This window comes from Tinamus guttatus, unplaced genomic scaffold (genome assembly GCF_059628265.1).
Source record: "Tinamus guttatus ecotype Peru unplaced genomic scaffold, ASM5962826v1 Tinamus_guttatus_pri_ptg000434l, whole genome shotgun sequence".
Taxonomy (NCBI): Eukaryota; Metazoa; Chordata; class Aves; order Tinamiformes; family Tinamidae; genus Tinamus; species Tinamus guttatus.
This window is the reverse complement of record NW_028288968.1, coordinates 787490-803987: the sequence shown is the minus strand read 5'-3', so window position 1 is coordinate 803987 and position 16498 is coordinate 787490.

Sequence of the window (16498 nt, the reverse complement as noted above, 5' to 3'; positions counted from 1 at the left end):
GCACCTACCAGGCCAGGTAGACAATATTGTGGGTTACCTAAGTGCCAGAAGCACCCAAGCATGTCACCCTAGGGTGATTCGAAAAAATAAATCGTATCAACAAGAAGCGAAACCAGCATCAGAACAAACCTTGAGCAACGCTTGTATAGTCATATTGTCACACCTGGTGAGGGTAGGAGTCATCTTCCTTGGCTTGAGATGTCCCTGGTAAAGGTAACCTCCCTTGCTTAGTGACCAGAGAGACAGTCTTTTTCCTGTTATCCTAAATCAGACACTTGCCTAGAAGAACGAGGATTTATAGTAGTTTCCACTGTCTATGAATGGATCCAAGGACAACCATCTCAGATATCTCTGCCTACACTTAATCGTTTGAATCCTGTCTGGAGTGACAGTACAGCTCTGCTTCATTCACAGTTTAAAAGATCTAAGAGAGTACTAGCAATAGTTGTTAGCGTTTGCTGATAACCCAGACACGTATTATTTTCTCCAAACGTCAATACAGTTTGCTTGTTCTCCCTTGTACAGGACTCTTTTTAATCTTTACTTTGACCTTAAAAGACCTGCCAGTGTTAGTCCATGAAATCAGCTTAACAACTTTCCTGTCCTTTCACTTCTGGTTTATGAAAATAATTTCCCCATTGGTTCCACTTTCCTCCTTCATCTCTGCAATTTCGCATTTGTTGTTATTGTTACTTGTTATTTCTGTCTCCCACCCTGGTCCCTAGCAGTTCCAGTTCCCTGCAGAGAAATTAAAGATTGCCGTAATAATTAGTTTGTAGTGTTATCTGCTTCTGTCCCTCTAATAGCTATCAGAATAAAGCTGTCACCCAGCACTGACCGTCTCATAATATAAAAATAACCTTCCCCAGAGCTGGCAGAGTTTTTTTCTTGCTTTGTTTCCTTAATTGTGTTTGTTAATCAGAAAACGGAATTAATTTTCCTGTTTCCATTTCTGCAGCTTCATTTTTTTCCCTCCAAGCTTGGGCATCCCACTCCTATATGTTTATTTCCTATCACTTTCCTGCTGACAAAACATGCATCAATCTTGAGGGAAGGAACTGCAAAATTTTGATCAAGCCTATTTGTTTGTCTTGTTTTTTACCGATTATCATGGTTTCATTCTGAACATGATTTTAAGCTATTTTGGAAGATAGTGTAGGATTGCACTGTTTCTTTAAAACAACTCAAGTCAATACAAGAGACAGGGGGTAGCTGGAGTCTGTTTCTGCTCTATTGCTCCCTTCCCTACTATACCAAATGACATAAATGTCTGATGCCTCAGTTTCCCTAAATGCACAACTGCCACTATCTGGTTGCATGACGCTGTCTCTTGAGTTCTTCAAAGCAGACTCCTTCTATGACAACTTCTGACTGTTGATCACGATATTCAAGTACACATCGATTTCAGGGGGAAGCAATTTGAACAAATTGGGAGTTTTCTGAGTGCGAAAGCTCTTGTGGGGTCAGAATGTGCTTCCCGTGGATGCTGTGTAACACAAGCTCTTCTCAGCTTTCATCTTCCCAGAAAAGGGAAGCCCCATTTGGACTGCAATGAAGGTTGTGGGAGTCTCACATGAAGGAAGGCATCTGGATTTGCCATAACATGAAGATGAATTACATTTTTCCTCTCTCTCTCTCTCTTTTTTTTTTCCCCTCACAAGTGAAAGTAATTAACTTATGGAGCAATTACCTGAGGAGTTTTCCCCTGTTTTATAATCAGGGGACCAATGGCTCCTCAGCCTCTCCCCAGAAATATCTTTAGCAGCTAAAATCATGATTATTTGAAGATTCTCCTCCACAGAGGTGGGGTCAGGCCATAGATGCTTCAGAGTAAGAGCTGGAGTTCTCCCTGTTATGAAACACATTGCAGAGGGAATAAGCCATAAGAACGGAGTGATACTCCCTCATCACAGCCACAGGGATGCAAGAGGTTTGTAGGGATGCTTACAAAGTCCTGGTGAAATAGATGCTAGGAAATACTAGGAAAAGCCAAGTGAAAAAAATAATGATTTTTTTTTTAAAAAAAGGTCTGGGACCATTCTGGGAACAAGAACACAAGATTTCCCCACTCCAAAATAACCAGACTGCATAGCTCAGCTTGGATGTGAGGCATATTTCAGCAGACCACTTATGATCAATCCAGAGAGCGAAACATCAGGAGGGATTGCATCAAATTCAAAGTAGTTGCAATCAACTGACAGATAAATTATTATTCTATGCCACAATTATTCACTTGTCTGCAGCTACAACCACAGCCAGCTTTAAAAGTCAATATCACTTTGTCCTGGTGCTGGGCTTCATAGCAAAGAGAAAGGTAGGAGAGTAAAGAAAACGGTTGGAAAAAATAAAAAAGGAAAAAATTTAATAGGGACAGTAAAGATGCAGGCAAGTTGCTGCTTAGGCAAAAGCAATACCCTATGCATGGAAGGTGCAGTAATAAGGTTTCAGAAAGGTGCTTGAATGCTGTTGCAAATCAGAGGATCCATGTTTGCAAGACATGGAAGGAAATATTTCCTTTCTAGTCAGTACAAGGAAGGCATCTGCTAGAACTGTGCTGCTCCGGAAAAATGTGAGATAATTGGAGAGTCTGGAATAGGGTTACAAGAGTGTGCAAAGGTCTAGAAAGTAGATGGTGCTGGAAAAGTCAGTGCTAATGATGCAATGTGACCATTTTTCACAAGTTGGACAGGCGTGTGTTCAGAGAAGAAGAGGAAGATGATGCAACCCAGGAAAACCATCTTCCACACCTTATCTTCCTAAGCCCTTTTCCTGCAGGCCAGGTAGATATTGCTTCCCTCTGCCATTCCTCCCAGTTCCTCTAAATCTCCTTCCCTGCTCATTATTTTTGAGCACCACAGTCTCAGAGCAAATATAACATCCCGGAAATAAGCTTTGGGTTGTAATTACAATATATATTGATTCATAAATTCAATTGTTTAGCAGGGCAGTCAGCAGTCTAAATTCCTGGAAAAAGAAGGAAAGGAAGCAGATTAGGAATCAGATAGAACAAAGGAGGCTTGGAATAGAAACACAAAGAAAAAAAAAGATGATAAAGACAGCGTTAGAAAGATATCAAGCATGGTCATTTTAGTGCTGAAGTCAAATTCAGTCTGGACTATAATTTTCTGATTGCGGAAATTGAATATTTTTTAAAAGTTGATTTGGTACTGAAGCCAAAAATGATCACAGGATTTAGACACACAGTTTCCTACCTCTACCTTTCAAAAAAGACAAAACAAAACAAAAATACGATTCAGATTTGGAGGGTTACAGAGGTTTTTTTCCTCATCAGGATTTTTCTTCTCATCTATCTGGAGAATACAAAGTCAATTTTTCTCAGCCTAGATCACCCAACGAAATGAGGTGGTCTTATACCAGAGAAAAACAGTTTGTTTTTTCTTTCTTTTTTTTGTTTTGTTTTGTTTTTGTTTTCTTTAAGACATATGATGAGATCTTGTAGGCTGAATGGACATGCATCTTCTCTCCTTGGTTAAGAAATCTGTAACCTATGAAGACAAGCCAAGATCAGCTAGATACCCTGGCTGGCTGACAAGTCTTAGTCTCCCAGTGAGGGAGATGGATTCAGAAGGTGGATTAATGCTAATGGAAACATGAACCTGCTTGCAGTCCATGCGTATCTGCAATAACTGGGTCTTGGCAACTGTTAGGATGAGCTGCATGAGGAAAGGGCTTGTGGGCTGTTGTATCCACTGGAAGATGCTGCATATCCCAACAGGAATCATATGTAAATGGCTAAAACTAGCCAAATTTCCCATTCAGTGTCTAGTTGGAAGGAGAGGAGCATCGTGCCAGTTCTGATCATCCTATCAGTGATCTGATTTAAGAAGAAGTAGCATCTACAAGCTTATTCCCTCCATCATCTTCGTGTGTTTTAGCTTTCACCCCTCCCTTTGACTGCTGCAGAATAACCTCTAACAGCTTGGATGCTAATCCTCATTTTATTTTGATATACCCTTGGAAACTAATCCCCATCTATATCTAACAAAGATAAACAAGTTTGTGACAGTGCCTCTTGTCTTGTCACTGGGCACCACAGAAGAGTCTGAGTTTATCTTCTTTGCGCCCACCAGCTTTTTATACACATTGATAAGATCCCCCTCAGACTTCTGTTCTCCAGGCAGAAGAGCCTCAACTCTCTCAGCTTCTCCTTGAAAGAGATATGTTCCAGTCCCTTAGTCACCTTCATGGCCTTCTACTGGACTTGCTCCAGCAGATCTGTGTCTTTCACTGGAACCAGTACTCCAGATGTGGTCTCCTCAGGGCTAAGTAGAGGGCAAGGATCACCTCTTGGTGACTTGCCCTGCTGGCAATGCTCTGCCTGATGCAGCCCAGGACACCATTGGCCACTTTTTCTGCCAGGGTACGTTGCTGACTCATGGTCAACTTGAGGTTCACCAGCAACCTCATGTCCTTCTCTGCAGAGCTGCTTTACAGCCAGCTCCCAGTCTGTACTGGTTCACAAGGTTATTCCTCCCCAGGTAAAAGACTGCTCCATTTGCTTTTACCCGTATTAATATACACAGCTGAGCTATTCACTGAGGTGTTCACAAGCCGGACTACCACTAGGATCCACTGGAGGATGAGCTTTTATTTCTTTATCTGTGCAAATGTGAAGCTCCAGGATGGAGCTGCCATGGACAACATAGTCTGTTTAGTAAAACAAACCACTTACAAAGCTTGGATGTTACTTCCAGGCCATATTCTGAACCTCTGTGTCCTTAAAGGAAAGAGAGATAAAATATATGAGGCTGAGCTACAGGAACTTTTGGTTTCAGCTCTGGAAGAACAGATTTGCAGCCCAAGTGCAAGCCAAGATCTCAGCTCCCATACTAATGTGGACTAATTTATCTACTGCTACATTGCTGCAAAAGTTGAACTTTTTTTTTCTAGTGGTGTTGTGAAGAACTAGCTAATATGCTTCACCACAGCATACACAGAAACATAGAGGTTTCTGATTGCTCCAAGCATTTTAGAAGATATTACTACCCTAAGCCCTGATATGTTGCCTTAAATATTGTATTTAAGTCTCCTTGAGGAATGACCTTTTTGGGGGAGAGTCTAAAGGAGAAGGCATGGAACTGATTTTAAATTTTCTCTTCAGCGTTTACAGTCCAAACATAGCAACAGTATGAGGCACATTAAAATGCCTCTGAATTTTAATCTGCCAAACTCTGGAAAAGCCTCGTGCTTATGTTCAAAACACTAATCCTGTGCTAATTTGCATGCGAGCTTCTCTCCAGGCTTCCTGTGTATTTTGTGCATGCACAGTCGCACAGCGGTGACCCAGCCAGCAGCCTTTGCTCTCTGGCAGATGGCACTGAAACCTCCTGGTCCCGTGGTTGAAATCAGGATCTTCAAGCCAACAATTGGTGTTTCCTGAGGGATGGGAGAAATGTATTTCTCTTCTAAAAAATAAACCTAAATCTAAAAACAAAGTGAAATAATTCTCACTTCTAGTCTGATTCCTCTCACATCAGCAAACAATTGCATTTTACTTAGATACTGAGTTGAAAACTTTCAAGTGACAGAGTACAAGGTGTTTTCTAACCTTGTGCAGTGACTGAAAGAATATCTTCACCGAGTTTGTCCACACTACAGAGTAAGGGAGAAATCATCTATTGTACAAATTCATGCATCTGGGAAAAAAAAGGGACGGAGGGAAATATTCATGAATCCTACCTGAGATGCTTCCAAGCAATTAAAAAGACCAGGCATGGATGTAACCCCTGAAGCTAGGAGAAGAGTCCTCCACACCAGGGGATTCTGCTTCTTTTCTCTCCACCAGATGAGAGAGGGAAACAAAGTCGTAAACCAAGAATGACAAAAAGATACTCACAAGTTTTGGGTAACAATACATCCTTAGAAGCAAGAAAGTTAGTAGGATGGCCAAATAAGAGTTAATGGCTCTTAAGCATCTTATCAAATGATCATTTTTCCTCAGGCTTGTTTCCAATATCCTGCTGACTACATCATACCATGGCAACTGCAGCTGACAACGAGCTCTCCACTTGCAGAGAGTTGAAGTCTTTGAAGACTTCTTGAAGAAGTCTTGAAGAGCTGAAGTCTTTGAATGGCAAAGTGGAAGGAGGAAGCAATTCTGAGCACTCTGCTTATGCCATAGTTACTTCAAAGTATTAAGAAGAGCCTCCTCCAGAAACTCTCATCTAGCCCTTTCACCAGTCCTCAATGATTTAACCAAGCAGTTCCACTAAGGAGACTTCAATCCTGAGCCTTCTACACAGGAATTGCCCTAAATTCCAGATACTCATCACAATTCATTTATATCTCATTCAGTTCAACTAATTGCCAAAGACTGCAGAAGAGCTTGAATATGCCAGACCATCATGATCAACACACATGCTTTAATACCACCTGGAAAGGTTGCTAATAATTTGGCCTCACCTCAATGGTCCTCTACTTTTTGAGTGCCTCATCTTGCCTCACTGGTACAAATGCACAGCAGCAAAATGCTGATGACTTGACTAGACCTCAGCCTCACTGAGGCCAGGATGGGGGAAGACTCAAAGCCGCAGCAGACTCACATCTCATCTATAGCTTCTCTAACAGTTTCTGGTGCTGCCACCCTGCATCACAATATTCTGGCAGTGTCTATCAGCAAGACAGATGGTTCTTCTTCCAGGTCTATTGTAAGCATGTGCCTGAGAGCAGACAATGCCCAGCCACCAACATTCTCCAGAAAAGGGACACTTCTTAGCCCAGATTCCAGTCATTTCAGGTCATGCCACAGCCAAATCCTGCAACAGGAAAGAAAGAACCTGTTCATGAACTCTGTATATTAATGTTAGTCTGAGAGTCCAACTCAGGAGTCTCTAATTTGCTCCATTCTTCAGTGTCCTCATCTTTTAAATAAGGCTGGTATCATTTTTTTCCCCTTCAAACCAAGGTCTGCAGGGTTTAACTCAGCTCTATGTCAGCTTCAGAGTTAACAGCCCTTTGCTCCAGCGGTCCTCTCAGTCTTGCCAGTAGCAGGGTAACCAGGGAGCATTTCCTCCTCCTAATCCTCTCTGGCTTTTCTCTCCCCTCATCAGAAAAAAAAAAAAAAAAAAAAAAAAAAAAAAGGCAATGTTCTGCTTTGTATAGAAACATCTCCCATAGGGCTGAACCACTGAACCACACACAGTCTGCAAACCCCAGAGCTCCACAGGATTGCGAGGCAGCATCCGCCTGCAACACAGCCCTTCAGACCATAGAGTGCCTTGTGGCTCCTCCCTGGCTCCCACATCACTCTTCCATGCTCTGGTTTTGATCTCTTGCAGATTTGCAAAGCCAGGCCCAGTGGGTAATAGATTATGTCTGTCACATGTCCTCAAACATCCCAGTTCTCTAGCAGCTCCAGGATGTCATCTAAAGTACATACCTTTTCTCCAACACCCACTTACACAACTCCCCCCCTAAACACAAACACTGAATCAATGTTAATTAAAAGAAAATCGTGTTTGAAAAAGAAGGGAGACATCTGCATATGATCTTGTTTTATTATTACAATTAGGCAAATCAGGTTTTCAAGCAAACTTGAAATAAATTTGGGAGAATTTATGCCAGCATTAGGACACACATAATAAAAAGCCGTTAGCAGGTTTATTGCAGCGAAGCAAATACATTTAGTGTTTTACTGGAAGCAGAATGGGTGAGTGAAGTGCTGCTGTCTTCAGGGTTTTACAGTACTAAAAGACCCTTTACAAAGCTTGATTTGGTTTGGGAAGATGAGTTCACCTCTCTGTTTTGCTACGATCATGGTTCCTCACAAGAGAAGGGTGGCCCGTATTCAGTCAAACTAAATTTCCAGCCTAAATTTGCTGTTCATTAGAGCCTAGGTGATGGCAAACTAAGCTGTGTGGCCAGTCAAAGCAAAGTACTGCAGAGGGAGCTATTGAGAGCCAGTTTGTAAGAAACGCCAGACATAAGGAGTTGTTGGGAAATGAGTCAGGCTAAATGAGGGCTTAAGATGTTTACAGGAAACTAGTGTTATTCTGTGAAATTGTCCCTGAAGGGCTGGAAACTTGAAAACATTGTTATGATTTTAAAGCAACATCATCTCCCAGCCAAAACTCATGCATGCACACACGAACATAAATAGAGCACACAAGAAATTTGAAATTAAACCCAGAGACAGACTCCAGATATTTGAAAGTTTTCAGCACAAACGACTCCAAAATCCGCCTTAAATTTTCCTAGAAATAAACTTCCCACAGTAATATTCATACTTTTTTTTCCTTTTTTGAGGATATCCTGCAGAAAACATAGCAGAGACCACCCTGGGTGCTTCCCACCAAGGGTGGCATCGAAGACCTTGGAGAACCACTAAGTTGCCAAGGACAGTCTGGGGTGGGAGGCCACTCTCATTGCCACTGGAGCCACCAAACAAGCAGGTGTCAGGGGTTAATAGGAGCCAGACACCCTGCCTGTGTCTGCTTCATGTCAGGAAGGCTGCCTTTGCTTTGTCAAAGCTGGGATCTTTATTCGTATTGATATTTGGAACGAGCCTGCGTGCCAAGGGATTTAGCAAAGGGAGGAAGGACTGGGAACATACATTTCCTGCCTAATCTGGCAGCAACGACTGCCTGGTTCTGCATCACCCTGCTCTCCTGATGGGCTGCCCCAGCATCTGTCCAGCTGCTTTCTCTGGAGCTCCTGCGTCATCTCTAGTTAGCCGTGTCCCTGCAAGGCAGCACATTGATGCAAAGCAGATACTGACATCAAAACCTGACCAACTCTTTACCTTGGTCTATTTTCAGACCATGCTGCAAGGTGCAGTGGTCTCTAGCTAGAGTCAATGAGCTTAAGGAAGTGATAGTGTGGGTGAAAAATAAAGTTGTGCAACCACAGCTTCCTCCACAGCAGGTGGAGAGTGATCAACACTGTGCGAGAGCCCTGTCTTGCTGTGTTGCCACGAGTAGATCTTTCACAGTTCTTTGTACCCCAGATTTACAAAAGGTTTCTAAATAGAGCAAATCTGTGTGTGTGCACTTTTTTTTTGTTGTTTTACCTCTTTTTTTTTTTACTTTTTTAATACTTTTTTACTACATAATTTTACTTTTATCTTCTGCAACACGCAGCATCACGGGCCTGAGATTCTTTTGTGCCATGGTGCCACCGCACTGAATGCCTAAGCCATAGCATTACTTTCCATCTAGACTCGATGATCTTGATGGTCTTTTCCAGTCATAACGATTCTGTGATTCTATGATTCCTCTTTAGTTTCTCTGCACGTAGCATGTCCTCATTCTTCACCACGTCTGATCCTGGGAATCCCCAACTCAGCTCAGCCTCATCTGTAGCTCTGGCAGGAGGTGGTGGAAAGCCTGTATTGTGCAAAAAGATGGATCTGCAAGGGGCTTTTAACAGAAACCAGGCCTATTTTTGTTGCCAAATTTGGATGGCCTTTGACATTTATAAAGCCTACAGTGTAGATCTGCATCTGGGCGGGGGAGCCATATGAGGAAGAAAGATTTTTTGCTGAGGAACCAGCAATGTTTAAATATTAAGGAAACACAGAAACTTTCAAAAAACAAACAAACCAATTATTCATAAACAGAGTTGTCCAGGCTGTCTTCTCCAGAACACTTATATCCATCTGTCCTGTCAGATATGATTTGCAAGGCAAACAGCCCAAAGAACAAAAGTAGAAAACACAGTCCTGGATGCTCCATCAGTGTTGTCTCCTCTGTAATCTGAGGTGATCGTGTGTATTCTACTCTTTGTTTTTTCCAGGCTAGGTTTCACCCCAGCTAATACAGTGTATCTGACCATTTCAAATGTAAACCTGAAGTGAATGATACCCTGGATGTGCCTGTTTCCCTGCACTGACTATAAAGGGCATCTAGGCTTCAGTGTGTGCATGTAAATGCCTCCCTTGGGGCAGATGAATACAAACAGAAAGGCCGAGCTTTTCTGGTTTTATTTTTTGCCTCTTTTTCTCTCCCAAACCTTATAATACCTCTTCTTCAGCAGAATTACAAATTCACAAAGACTAAATGTGTGTACTATGCAGGGCAAATAAGGAGAGGGCAGACAGACAGAAAAAGTTTGGGAAGGACATAAGCATGTTTTTTTTCATGGGAGATGAGATGAAAATATGCAGGATGGCACTGCACAGAAAAATCATGAAAAGAGAAGCGTTTTAAACTTAGCTCAGCTGCGGTTGTGAAATCTTGAGCCATACTTGCAGCTAAGTAACTGCAAGTTCTGGAGTTGTCTATCCATAATTTCAATTAAGCTTTATGTTGCATCACATATGTGTGTTAGTGCAAAAGACTTATATTCTGCAAATAAGACATGATGCACATCATTAATAATTTTCCTACAATGAGAAGAGGACAGAACTAGCATATCAGACAAGCACTGCTGTTAAACAATACCTATCCTAGCCAGATGCCTGAAAAAAGGGGCTAATATCACTATATGGCTACGACTGTGCGCCAGGAAGCTATAATGCTTATTTGTGGCACCTACATAACCCACCTACATGTTTTTGCTGATCATGTTGAGAGAGAGTGCCTTGATGGGGCAGCACAAGGTCCTGCTTTTAAGTCCAAAGCTGTTAGGTTCAGCTAGCATGAAAATGGTGTTGTTTATAATAGGAAATAGGGCCAAGACACACAGCTAAGCACTGACCATAAGTGGTCCCCACTGAACTTCTGTGCTGGCATGGGTCCTACCATGGCTTTGGTTATGTTTCCATTCCAACACCTTAGGAGAGTTCCCAGACAGCAGACTTATGGTGAAGCCACAAAATCGACCTTTTACTTGACCTTTCCACCCAAACTGAGTCCATGGGTAGACAAAAATCCAAGAAGCCTTACTTCTTAAACTAAGGATACAGAAGTCTGAATTTTCTGGGGTTTGGTCATTTAAGAGTCAAACTGTGCCCTGACAAACAGCAGGGCCTTCACAGTCTTTAAAAGAAGAAAAAAAAAATGCTGGTTTTGTTAGAATTTGGAAAAACAAAACAAAAATCTAAAAGGCCCCTGAAAAATATTTACAAAGTTGCAGCTAGCAAACCTTCTTAGTGATGAAGCCATAGCAACCTGTGCCAGAGACCGAAGGGTATGATCAATGTTTGCAATTAAAATCTCTTTTGTTTTCAGCTATTCACACACAGCGACCCTTGCATTTTGGTCAGCAGAGCGTATTCCATGCAGTGCTCAACACCGGCTTTGTTCCCTGCCTTGTTTCGTTCTCCTTAGGCAGGAAACAAGAGCCATCCCAGCCAGTGTATTGTCTGAGCCCTGCTCGCTATTGTTTGCAGCCACAACAGCGAACACAAGGTTTCCCTCCCCGCCTTTATTTTTTAATTCCCCACAATACCCCCTTCAAGATGAAATTAGCGCTGTGTCCTCTAATTGTGTTTTCAGAGCCGTAACAATGCAAGCACATGGCGAGAACAATTCAACGACTCATTATTAAAGAAAAAATAATTAAAATCTCAACAGAAATAATACTTTCGTTGTAAAAAAAAACAGCCACGTGAAAAGTTTGCACTTCTATTTATTTCCCAGCCAGCCTTCTGTAGCAGCTTCTCCTAATAACAGGTTTGCTTGATTTAAACACAAAGGAGCTTTTTCTTTTCTTTTCTTTCTTTCTTTTTTTTTAAGCAGTGTATCTGCAAAAGTCACAAGGAAGCTATACTAAGCATATCCTCAGTTTATAGCAAACTGGCTGCAGTTAACATTACAATGTGGGGACCATAATCACGATAGTTTTATATGATGATCTACCCTTCCACTCTGCCATCCCATGGGGAAGGAGGGACCTTCAGTGCTTCGGAGCAACCCTCCATCATTTGGATCACACGATGTGGTAGAAATGCAAAGCTATTATCACCTAGCAAATGCATCATCCTCCTGAAAAAGAGTAAAAAGAAAGAAGAGTCTGGGGAATTAGGGGCGAATCAGCTTGACTTCAATGCTCAGGAAAATCTCAGAACGAACAATCAAGCAATCCGTCTCTTAGCACCTAGAAAATAACAAGGGGATAAGTAGCACCCGGCCTCAATTTCCCAGGAACAAATCACCTCCAACCAACCTAATTTCCTTCGGTGACAGTGTAATGGTCCTTGTGGGTCAGGGGAGCAGTGGCAGATGTAAGACAGCTTAGCTTTAGTAAAGCTCCTGCTGTGCTCCTGTGACATCCCCTCCACCAACAAATGCCTTAGCTGCGTGATCACCCTAAGCTGGCAACTGATCTGACCAAAGATCAGGTGGATGATTGGGTCCAGCTGGTGAAGGCTCCTCTGGGGTCCCTCTATGCCACATTTCAGCTCCTCAGTTATATCAGGGAGATGCCAAAGGGGAGCAGAAAGGGAGCTTTCTACTTTGGGGAGCCAGAGCCTCCTATCACTGCAACCAGGAGATGTGCACACATCTCCTATGAAAGCTTGTGAAACACGTCCAGAGGAGACTGATGTAGGCAAAGCTTTATTCCATACCTGGCAGTTAGAGCTCTTACTCAAGAAAGATGAAAACTGGATTCCACTTGGCTTAAAATAGGTCACGGTCACATCTATTCCCAATAAAATGCTCCCAAATCCAGGCTAACCCCTATTCAGACCCTCACAGGCCTTTTTGTTGAAGCTACCAGATTGAGCTGCAAAGACTGGATAGGATAAGGGCGGAAGAGAAGTACTCAGGAGCCTGAAATTCCAGCCTGGTGGTTGCAGTCCCTTGGTGGAAAGTGGCAGAACTGATCCTGGATCACTCTACTATGGGTAAAGGAGGAAGATTCGTATCACAGCCTAAAAATGCAATGCAGACTTCCACAAGTTTCTTCCAAGACTGCACATCGACCTTGGGATGGATGAAGAAAAATCACTACTGGATTCGGGGGAAAAAAATAAAAAAGACACATCTGGCTTCAAGACAAATTTAAAAATAAAATGTCAACCCCCAGACAGCGAGACTGAAATAAAATAGTAACTCCCTTCCCTCCTGCACTCAAATTGGGAGCTATTGATGGCTTAAAGACCTCATCTTAATTTTCTCCATGACTAATCTATTCAGTTTTCGCTTAAGGAACCCTCCATGGCATAATGAGACAGCTGTTGCCATCCGTCCCTCCCCCAATTCCCCCAACTAGGAAATTAAATTTAAAATCACAGATTGAAATAGGCCTGGCACTGTCTCATCCCCTCTTGAGTCGCTCTGGGAACATCTTACCCGTAAGTGCAAGTGTCAGAACTCACCTGACTCTTCAGGCCTGTCTGAGTTGGTAGTTTTGTAAGGAAATGCAGATGTAAAGCTCCTAGATCCTCCTGCCCGAGTGATGTCTTTTAGGCTGGGTTAAGCAGCAGACTGGCTACTACTGCGATTTTGAGGTGAATTATGGGATGCTGGAATTTGAATCTGCCCTGGGATTCCTGGGGCTAAATTAAGTCATGTGGGCCTTGGTGAGGATGGGATTACATGGGATTTCAAAGGTGAATACCATGCACCATCGTGAAGCAAGGTGAAGGATGAGGCACAAGAGTGATCTATACGGTATCGGGAGGCAGCTCCTGTTTCAATGCGCTGAGATGCATGAATCCTTTTTGGAGGAGGTATTACTTGATGCAAAAGGCCTCTGGGTTGCCTATGTGGCCCCGAGTAGACTGTTCCCCATCTCCTTTGCTGGACATAACAACAGTGACAACAAAGCCATGGTAATATCTACTGGAGGGAGATGGGACTTATATGTGAACCCAGGGGTTAAGAAGCAAAAATGAAGTAAAAATGCAAGGTGCTAGATAGGAGTCATAAAACCACCTCTCCTTAATTCATCCAAGACGGTGTGAACCAAAAGTTTGTGATTTGTTCTTTTTTTTCTCTACAATGGGATGTAACATCTGAGAGCAGAGGCCCGTGCTCTCACCACCATCAGAGAGAGAATGCAAAAGTTGTCCTCACCTGCAGGCTGGTGAGAGCTGCCCTCAGAAAAGCAATCTAGTCAAATGTGCCTTGGCAATTTCTTCCCTAATGATTCTGAAATTAGTAGCTTCAGACAGGAAATGATGGGCATTTTAATGCAACATAGGGAAAATAATTCCTCTTCTTATTGCTTCTACATGCTGATTAGGAGAAAATCATATGAAAGATGCCACAGTTTCTTCAGACTTCACCTTCTACATGAACAATGTGTTTTACACTCTCACTCTGGTTCCTTCTTTCATATTGCCCTCTTCCGCATGCATTTCTCTGCTTTCTCTCACTTACATTTAACTTCCTTTGATCTCTCTGCAGACTGCTGTGTAGCTGTTTAGCTCACTTTCTGGCTTAGGTCGAATTAGGTCCATTAAAAAATCTTGTTTGAAGAAAAGAAAATACACCACATGGAGAGATGACACTGTCCAGTCTGTCCCCAGCTTTTTGAGGAAATACTGCACAACTTCTGTATCAGACTGCCATTCAGAAGAGCATCCCTAACTAATTGATGTGGCTGGGTTTGCCGAAGGTCTGAAACTGAGCATCAGATGAGCCTCATGACTATCAGGGATCATTGCCTTTGAGCAAGTAACAAGGGACATTCTCATTGAGATCAAACTGCTAAGACCATTCCTGAGCTGGTCTTCCTCGTCAGTCCTTTTTCTGTACATACACACATCCATTCATGTGTCATATCCCAAAGAGTCCAGAGCATCCCCTGTAGTGTGCATAGAAGAGGCAAAAGAGCATTCATTGCCAGCTCTTCATGAAGAGTTTATTCTCATTTCTTTCTCATGCCTATATGATCCTTCGATCAGGATCATACTCATCCTCCTTCACTGAGACCCCGTTTGAGGCATACCTCCAGTGGAAGTTCACGTACGTCTTCCGCACCTCAAGAAATCCCTGCACTTCCCAGTGATTTCAGCAGCATTATTGCTGCTTCAGAGACTGCAGGTATCTGCATAGTCAGAAGTTTCACAAACAGAGAAATGATGAAGAAAAACAAATAAGTTTCTCACTGACTTCATCTCCTAATGCACGGCATAAAAAAGGAACAATATTGGAAGGTCAACATTGGAAAGCATCATGCAATGCAGCCATACAAACCACTGCATCCATGACTTACCTGGAATGCCATCATACCTACAGAGAGAGGCAGATGAGGTTCCAGGGAAGAGTAAGGAAAAGGAGTAACAGTCTGGGGAAAAACTCCTATAAATACAGGCTAGAAAATTGTGCCTTGTCACATTAGAAATGGGAGAAAAGGGCACGAATAGAGGATATATGTAAGAGGAAGGTAGACTACGAGCTGCTGTTCTTTCTGTCTTGTATAACAAGAACGAGGGGACATTCAATGGAAAGGAAATTTCTTGTTATCCAAAATGTAATTAGAGTGAAGAATTCATTTCCATATAATGTCAATGAGTCCAGGAACTCAGCCAGACCCAAAGACAGCTTGGGCATTCATAAGGATAACCAGAACATCTGAAGTTGTAACAGCTAATGCTAAAAAAATCTCAGGAGAGATCTAACATCTTAAGTTTCATACTTTAAATTAATCTCGTAGGTATTAGGAGGATACCTCATTATGGAGCGACAAATTGATTTTCTTCTCTCTCCTGGAGCATTCTGACACCTTATTTTTAAAACTTCTGCGAGTGTCCACTGCCAGACATGGTGTGGGGTCTTAGACAGGTCCTGAGGTCACTGGATATTGGGAGAATCCTCCTGTGACGGTGGAGAAGATGTTCCTAAGCATCCCAGTTGTGCATCCTGTGGTATAACTCACATGTGGAAGAGGGAAAAAGGGGAGAACATGAAGTGAGACCTTCATACAAAAGTCAAATATTCAGGTCCCATCCTATTATGATTTCTTTTATTTTGTTTTCCTGTCTTGGGGATAGTTACATGTCTGATTTCCTCATGTGATGAACTTCTAGGACTTGGTAAGACAGCAAGGAGGCATCTATATGTCTTGCTATTGACCCATCATTCCACCTTGGTGACTTTATGATCCCTCCTGCCTTGAGTGTCCAGGAGCTTACATTACCTAAGTCTTTCCAAGAAAAAGGCAACATTAAAAGTCTTTGCCCTTATTCTGCTTATGTCTTGTCCTATGAGTGATAATAATAATGTGTATTAATTTTTGATCTCCCTTCCCTTAGTAGAAAGGAACAGTCTGGGAAGAGGTCATGGGCTGAGGTTTGCTGCTAGCCAATATTCCTTGGATGATTTTGGATAGCAGAATATTTCCTGAGATCAAAGGAGTTTGCTCATGAGACTGCTCTCATCTCAGAAGTCTCTCACTCCAGGAAACTCCAGGTAACTGCAAAGACCTGAGACTTCATCTCCTATGCTTTCTCTTGGTGGTCTGCTTTCCAAGCGTTGTCTCCTCTCCACATGCAAAGAGGGTCTCTAAGAGATTCACCAAAGAGTGATGTTTAATGGGCTACCCATTTCCCAGTGGAGAAGGCCCAACGCCTGCTGTTTTGTTTAGATGAGGACAATCTTCAGATGCATTCCAGTTACAGAAAATGAAAATGTCCTTTACATCAGGG